An 8,053-nucleotide genomic window follows, 5' to 3' on the forward strand; every position below is an offset into this window, starting at 1 on the left:
TCTCTCTCTTTGAATGCAGCTAATGCACTTCTAGCGGCTTAATTTGATTCTTTAAACTCCCTCACAGTTCGAAATACTCTTCGATTACTACGTTTTAACCTTGGGACTGGCTAGGAGCCAGACGACTGAAAAAGAATTTGCGGTCAGTCAATTCTGGATCTACCATTAATTTCTGATCAAACGAATAAATAGAATTTGTGTTCACACATAATTGGCTGACCCAAATTATGTGTCAATCGATTCTGAAGAAATAACTCAGCCCAACTCTGCTTCAGCCTTTCTGAGCATCACACAGAAACACGCCTATGAGCTGGACCTGTTAACCTGTCACAGCAAAACTCCATTAACAAAACAAGACACTTGACTAGAAGGTTTCTCACACATTTTTATTTTTATACATACATACATACATATGGAAAATGTATTATTACTATGCAAAACTGAGCATAATATAGTGAGATTTCCGTAAAACAGTGTTTTCTAAAAAGTAATGAATTGGTGACATCAGTATTATCCTTACAAAGCCAAAGAAAAGAAAACTAAAAATGAAATAAAAACTTAGAAAATGAAGTTTTCTATAGAAGAATGAATTCGTGGCATAACTAAAACAAAATCAAAATAATGAATTTTTTTTAGGAAAGTACAAAACACTTTAAGCAGAAAGAAAAAGAAAAATAAACAACTTATAAAACTTGCACACAATTTTCACTGAGATTGCACTTTTTGAAATATGCAAAGATAAGCATATAATAGTGCATTTTTCGCATTCTACTATAATTTACACAAAGTGTAACTGAAATAATCTATTTCTTTAAGAAGAGAGAAAATTAAAAAAAATTGCACACAACTTTGCACTCAAATTGCACTTTACAATAATATGCGAAAATAATCAAATAATCATGAAATTTGGGCATATACTACTATATAGTATTTGTATGTATGTAATTACACTCAGCCAAAAACTACAGAAAATAACCGATAAAGGAAAGAAAAAAGGAAAAAGAAAAGACTTTCAGAACTTGCACACAATTTGCATTGATATTGCACTTTTTGAAATATGCAAAGAATAAGCATATAATAGTGCATTTTTCGCACTCTACTATAATTTACACATAGTGTAACTGAAGTAATGCATTTCCCATAAGAAGAAAGAAGTTGTTTCTAAAAAACTTGCGCACAACTATGCATCAAAACTGCACTTTATCGTAATATGCAAAAATAATCATATAATCATGAAATTTTGGCACATATTATATAGTATTTATATGTATATAATTACACTCAGCTGGAAACCCACAAAAAAAATAACTAATAAAGGAAAGAAAAGAATAAAAATGCATAGAAACAGAAAACAAAAATAAAAAAGTGAAGCAAAAATTCAAACAAAACTTTTATAATATGTACTTTTTATACCAATATTTAATGCACGCACTTTTTATAATATGTAGAATAAGTATATAAGAGTGAAGTTTCTGTACTCCAACGTAATTTGTACATGTAGTACGTGCATGTCTACATTTACACACACTTAACATTCAAAAATACATTTACACACACTTAACATCCAAAAATACACGTAAAGAAAAAAAAACTCAACTGAAAAAAAAGCATACATGTGCGGAAAACAAAAGAAAACATATGGAAAAAGGCATGCACACATGAAAATCCAGCCCAAGAAGAAATGAAGTAGTGACATAAAACACAAAAAATTTCTAAGAAAAAAATTAAAACAAAATTTGCACACAATTTATACAAAATTTGGACATGTTCATAATATGCAAAATAAGCAATGCGACATAAAACACAAGCAAAATAATTTCAAAATATTCTTAGAATATCACATTGTTTAAATTACCATCACTTTAATTACTGTGAGCTGTTAACCGGATAACCAAAAATAGAAAAAGACCCGGTCGCCTAAATTTCGGATAGTTGTCATGGTGCCACCATAAAGAATAAATGAAAGAAAGAATGAATTGGTGGAACTGGTATTACCCTTTCAGAAGTAATGAAATGAAATAAAAACTAGAAAAAAATTAAATTAATAAAGTTTTCTAAGGAAGAATGAATAAATGGGATTGGTATAACCCTTTCAAGGGAAAGAAAACAAAAAAAAGACTAAAAATCAAAATAATAAGGTTTTCTAAGAAAGAATAAATTAGTGGCAATGGTATTACTCTTCTAGAAGAAAAAAGAAAAAAAAACTAAATAATCAAGTTTTGTAAGGAAGACAAAATTGGTGGCATTGGTATTACGCAGGAGTTGCACACAATTTACACATGAATTGCGCTTTGTTATAATATGCAAGAATAATGTATAATAGAGAAATATTTGCAATAAAATAAATTTCCTTAGAAAGAATGAATTAGTGGCACTTGAGTTACAATTAAATAAGAAATCAAATAAAACTAATACTGAATGAAAAATAAAACAACGAAGTTTTTCTATGAAAGAATGAATTAGGGGCTTTGGTATTAACCTTTAATAAGAAATGAAATAAAATAATAAATAAATAAATAATAAAATAATGAAGTTTTATAGGAAAGAATGAATTAGTGACATTGGTATTACCATTTAAGAAGAAAGAAAATGAAACAAACACTAAAGCAAAAACAAAATAATGAACTTTTGTAAGAAAAAATTAATTAGTGGTTTTGGTATTACCCTTCATAAAAAATATGAATAACTACTAAAACAAAATCAAAATAATGAAGTTTTTTAAGTAAGAATGGATTAGTTGCATTGGTATTACCCTTTAAGAAGAAACAAATTATAAAATAATCAACAATAACAAAATTTACACACAATATATTCAAAAACTCGTGCTTTCAATAGTATGCAAGAATATGCATATGGTAGTGGAATTTTCACAAAAAATACAATTATAATGAAACCGCACTATTTTAATAGTATATGTAAGATATAAGCACATAATAGTGCATATTTCACAGAATTATAATTTATGCACATATTGTAAATTACTTACGTGTATATATTTTGTATCCATCTAACATCTAAAATATAACCATAAAAACCGACAAAAAACAGAAGCAAAAATGCACACAAACAGCCTAATAAGAAAACACATAACAGGCTTCAGCCCAACAAGAAATCGACTAACCCAAAATAGGGGTCAATCAAAAAATTCCAGCCCAATACAGGGCAGCACACACAACAGGAAAAAAAACTAGCACATATCTTGGAGCAGCAATCAACGGTTAAAAAATCAACTGACACAAAAGTTAAAACTCAGTCAACTGACATGCAGCTAAAGTGTTTAACCTTTGCTTGTTTTTGTGATTTTTTTTCTTTCTTTCTTGCTAACATTCCAATTTTTTATGGCAAACAGTAGGTGATTTAGTATATGCACAATTATCTTAAAGATAAAGATTTTTCCTTTTACAATCAGTTAGCACAGTTAGATTACATAAAATCTGGATAGGTGGTGTCCCAACTCCCAAGCCTGCGTAAGAACCCCTTTTGCGAACAACTAGTGCCAAGTCATCCTTAGAGATCTTTCTCCAGATATAGAGACTACGTGTTGCACACTCGAAGATGAAGTAATGGATCAAATGCTCCAGCTGGCTAAGCTGTGTTCATTATCAATCCATGCAGAAGCGGGAGGTGCTAGAGCATCTACAACCTCGATTGCCTAATTTGGCGCCTATACGTCCGCGAGTGCGTCCGCAGTGACTGATCAGCCCATATGTCTCCCCATCCGCAACGTGGTCTGCAAATGTCCACCCCTAAATACATACAAATACATTCAACATGATGAACACTCTACATAGATCAACATGCAACGTAAAAGCATAGCATATTCGTACATAGATAAGGGATTAAAGTTTTGCACAATTGGACAAAAAGAGCAGGTTTATCCCCTTAACTAAAACAAGAAGCTAGATTAATTGAGTGGGCCCTTCATCACTTCCTCGCCGCTTCCCCTTGGGGTCGCCTGAGCGGCGGTTGTCCTCGGCGTAGGCATCAGCAAAGGGCGGACCGTCATCATCATCAGACATGGTTCCGCTGTCCGAAGAGGAGGAGATAGTCCCGGCCATACGACGGGCGGCACACGAGCTTGGCAGCTTTCTCTGTGGTGGCCTCCTTCTTCCTTGCGAGCCGCTCAGACTCCTTATGCCCGATGCGGAGCGTCGCCACATTTTTGTGGCACAGGCGGCTGGCATCTGTCTTCGCCGAGGTGTAGGAGTGACGGATGATGTCACGGAGGATCTCATGGTCGTCGTCACTGGCGGGCGGAGACGGCTCCGGCGCGGATTAGCAAGACCCGCAGCCGAAGCGGTTGGAGGCAGCCCGTGTCTCGACCTGCCTTGTGTGGAGATAGGCGTGGTGGACTCTGACAACCGTGGCCGTGGGCACGAGCACCAAGCACCACAAGGGAGGAGTAGGGGTTGAAGGTGTCGGGCGCCACTGGTCGCCCTGCCGCCTGACCGGGTAAGGCGCGGACCACGTCATTTGGCCGCAGGCCAGCGTCGAGCTGCAGTTGCCCCTCTAGACCACCGGGACGCCGCAGAGGAGGAGCTCCCACCCCTTTCCATCCACGAGTGGCGAAGGGCAAAGAGGAGCGCGAGCTCCTCGTCGTCCGGCACGGACGAGTTGAAGTCCTCCTTGACGAGCTCCTCCCAGTCGATGGAGTCAGATTCGCTGCCGTATCCGTTGTCGACCATGGTGGAATGGAAGGGAGTGGAAGGGGAGGAGACGAGCAGTGGAGTGGACAGTTGAGACGAGTGAGGTTTGACTAAAGTTGTTCCGGGTAGGGTACTTTTTTGGGCGCTGATAGGCGCCGGTGCGCCGGCCGAAAGTCTTGCCCGGTCTAGCCCACGCCGTTGGATGTGAGCCGCGCGGGTCGTTGGATCCAGGTAAAAAAACGAATCGCCCCCGGCTTCTTCTTCCTCGAGCACTCGGGCTGGATCCACATGCCTCGCTCAAGGAGCGCGGCGCCGCGCCTCTTGTCCCCTCCGATGGCCATCCTCGTCGCCGGCCCCCGTCGGTCTTCCTCATCACCGGTCCCCATCCCTTTCCAACCCCTCGTCGCCGGTCCCCATCCTCGTCGGCCGTTCACGCTTGCCCGAGATCCATGCTCGCCATGGATGCAGCTCCACCGCCCGCGCTCCTCGGAGATCTACGCTCACCATGGATGCAGCTCCGCCACCCGCGCTTGCCGTGGATGCAGCTTCGCCGCCCACGCTCGCCATGGATGGATCCCGCCTGTGACGCCCCCGATTCAATCGTACACTAATCATGCACGCAAATGTGTACGATCAAAATCATTGACTCACGGGAAGATATCACAACACAACTCTAAAACATAAATAAGTCATACAAGCATCATAATACAAGCCAGGGGCCTCGAGGGCTCGAATACAAGTGCTCGATCATAGACGAGTCAGCGGAAGCAACAATATCTGAGTACAGACATAAGTTAAACAAGTTTGCCTTAAGAAGGCTAGCACAAACTGGGATACAGATCGAAAGAGGCACAGACCTCCTGCCTGGGATCCTCCTAAACTACTCATGGTCGTCGTCAGCAGCCTGCATGTAGTAGTAGGCACCTCCAGTGTAGTAGGAGTCGTCGTCGACGATGGCGTCTGGCTCCTGGACTCCAGCATCTGGTTGCGACAACCAGAAAGAAAGGAAAGGGGGAAAATGGAGGAGAAAGCAACCGTGAGTACTCATCCAAAGTACTCGCAAGCAAGGAACTACACTACATATGCATGGGTATATGTGTAAGGAGGCCATATCAGTGGACTGAACTGCAGAATGCCAGAATAAGAGGGGGATAGCTAGTCCTATCGAAGACTACACTTCTGGCAGCCTCCGTCTTGCAGCATGTGGAAGAGAGTAGATTGAAGTCCTCCAAGTAGCATCTCCAAGTAGCATCTCCAGTAGCATCGCATAGCATAATCCTACCCGGCGATCCTCCCCTCGTCGCCCTGTGGAAAAGCGATCACCGGGTTGTCTGTGGAACTTGGAAGGGTGTGTTTTATTAAGTATCTGGTTCTAGTTGTCATAAGGTCAAGGTACAACTCCAAGTCGTCCTGTTACCGAAGATCACGGCTATTCGAATAGATTAACTTCCCTGCAGGGGTGCACCACATAACCCAACACGCTCGATCCCATTTGGCCGGACACACTTTCCTGGGTCATGCCTGGCCTTGGAAGATCAACACGTCGCAGCCCCACCTAGGCACAACAGAGAGGTCAGCACGCCGGTCTAAATCCTATGCACGCAGGGGTCAGGGCCCATCGCCCATTGCACACCTGCACGTTGGGAGGGCGGCCGGAAGCAGACCTAGCCTCTCTTATACAAGAGTAGGCGTTCCAGTCCAATCCGGCGCGCGCCGCTCCGTCGCTGACGTCAAGAAGGCTTCGGCTGATACCACGACGTCGGGATACCCATAACTACTCCCGCGTAGATGGTTAGTGCGTATAGACCAAATGGCCAGACTCAGATCAAATACCAAGATCTCGTTAAGCGTGTTAAGTATCCGCGAACGCCGACTAGGGCCAGGCCCACCTCTCTCCTAGGCGGTCTCAACCTGCCCTGTCGCTCCGCCACAAAGTAACAGTCGGGGGCCGTCGGGAACCCAGGCCCACCTCTACCGGGATGGAGCCACCTGTCCTTTCAGCCCCCTCATCAGAATCACTTGCGGGTACTCATCGAGCTGACCCGACTTTAGTCTCCATCTGTATAGTATGTATGTATATATAGTATATACCCGTGATCACCTCCCGAGTGATCACGGCCCAATAGTATAGCAAGGCAGACTGACAAGAATGTAGGGCCAATGATGATAAACTAGCATCCTATACTAAGTATTTAGGATTGCAGGTAAGGTATCAACAGATGTAGCAACAATGTCAGGCTATGCAACAGAATAGGAGTAACCGAACACTAACATGCTACACTACTCTAATGCAAGCAGTATAGAGAAGAATAGGCGATATCTGGTGATCAAGGGGGGGGGGCTTGCCTGGTTGCTCTGGCAAGAAGGAGGGGTCGTCAACTCCGTAGTCGTACTGGGTAGCAGTAGCGTCAGTCTCGTAGTCTACCAGAGAGAAGAGGGGGAAGAAACAATGAATATCATGCAAACAGATGCATATTAGGACAACAAGCAGAGCTAGACATGTTCTAACGCGGTCTGAGGTGATACCGGTGAAGGGGGGAAACATCCGGGAAAGTATCCCCGGTGTTTCGTGTTTTCGGTCAGATGAACCGAGGTGAAATGTTGCAGGTTCACTATGCTAGGGACGCGTGGCGGATGAACGGGCTGCGTATCTGGATTCGTCTCGTCGTTCTGAGCAACTTTCATGTACAAAGTTTTTCCATCCGAGTTACGGATTATCTTATATCAATTTCTAAAGTTTTAATTAATTTTCTAGATTATTTTAATTCAATTTAAGTAGTAAAAGCTATGTGTACACAGCAGAAGCCAGCCACAGCCTATGACATGTGGGGCCAGGGGACCCTGTTGACCAAGTCAACGGTTGACTGGTCAAAGGTGTGAATAGGGCGTGTGAGACCCACATGTAATTGTCACAATTTAATTAAAATAGTCTTAAACACCTAAGCTAGTTAATTAGGTCAAATTAAGCAAGGTTAATTAATTAAACTAATTATATTACTAATTAATTAATTCACTTTACTATTTCCTTTTATTTTTTCCATTTTCCTTTTCCTCTACTCTTTTCTATTTATCTGATTTACAGGGGGAGGGCCCCACCTGTAAGTGGCTGAGGCCACCTCCCATCTGTGCACGAACGCGCACAGGGAAGGGCAGGGGCGCGGTGGCCGAACCAGGCTCCGGCGAGGCCATGGTCGAGGCCGGCAGGACGGAGACGTGGGGCCGCGGGCGTGCGCCTGCAGTGGAGCGGCGCCGGGGGTGCTCAGTCGGAAGCAGCAGAGGGTGCGACCGGGGACGGTCGCGGGGGCAAGCGCTCACAGGGAGGTTAGCGGGCGCGGGTGCCAGCGCGCTCCGGCAGAGCGCGGGCGCGGCCAGGTGGAGGCGGGTGCGTCTTGAGGCCGGACGGGGCA

At 43.0% G+C, this 8,053-nt stretch overlaps 1 protein-coding gene across 1 annotated transcript in view; it reads left to right on the forward strand.

Moving 5' to 3' along the window:
• The window catches only part of LOC119337052 (wall-associated receptor kinase 2-like), a 26,109-nt gene that overhangs the window by 751 nt on the left and 17,305 nt on the right, over positions 1-8,053 (forward strand). The gene's annotated exons all lie outside the window — the stretch shown is intronic.

The sequence above is a fragment of the Triticum dicoccoides genome, chromosome 7B, assembly GCF_002162155.2.
Source record: "Triticum dicoccoides isolate Atlit2015 ecotype Zavitan chromosome 7B, WEW_v2.0, whole genome shotgun sequence".
Taxonomy (NCBI): Eukaryota; Viridiplantae; Streptophyta; class Magnoliopsida; order Poales; family Poaceae; genus Triticum; species Triticum dicoccoides.